Genomic DNA, 647 nt, shown 5'->3' with positions numbered 1-647 from the left:
ATCATTTGATAATATTTCCTATTTTCCACTACAAATAAGAGGAGGCTTCACGAAATTAGTTAAAAAGTGGAATTCAAATACAAGTTTATATTCATGTAAAAAATGTAATTCAGGCATGGTTTTTTTCATAATACACATTTTCATGAACTTTAGAATATGCTCCTGGAACTAGAGGATCACTAGTCCATAGAGAAACTCATTGATATTTAAATAAATGGCTAGACTGTCACTGTTCTTCTCAATAAGGAACTCAAAGTCCCAAAATCAAAATGAAAATTTCACATTGTTTCAAATCAGAGTTCCAGTGCCCACACCATGCAGATTTCTTCATTCTCAGGCACTTTGCATAAGCATCTGTTACGGCTTCCAAGTGAAAAAGGCCAAAGTTCTCTTCCTTGACACAACGCCTCAGATTTCTTTGTTCAAGAACTCCCTAGACCAGATAATAAAACTATTGTAAATTATTCCACAGAAAATTACCACCTGTGCTTTTTCTCCATGGATAGTTCTAGTATCATGTCAATGTCACCAATGGTCTTTCCTTTTCACATTAGCCATGGCCTCAATGCCTTAGTAGATTATTGAGATCTTGATCTCCATTGGGAGCTAATTACCACCTTCTGCCCAGTGCTCATTCAAAATTTCCA

The sequence above is a fragment of the Tupaia chinensis genome, unplaced genomic scaffold, assembly GCF_000334495.1.
Source record: "Tupaia chinensis unplaced genomic scaffold, TupChi_1.0 Scaffold000623_1, whole genome shotgun sequence".
NCBI lineage: Eukaryota > Metazoa > Chordata > Mammalia > Scandentia > Tupaiidae > Tupaia > Tupaia belangeri.
This window is presented reverse-complemented; position numbering follows the sequence as displayed.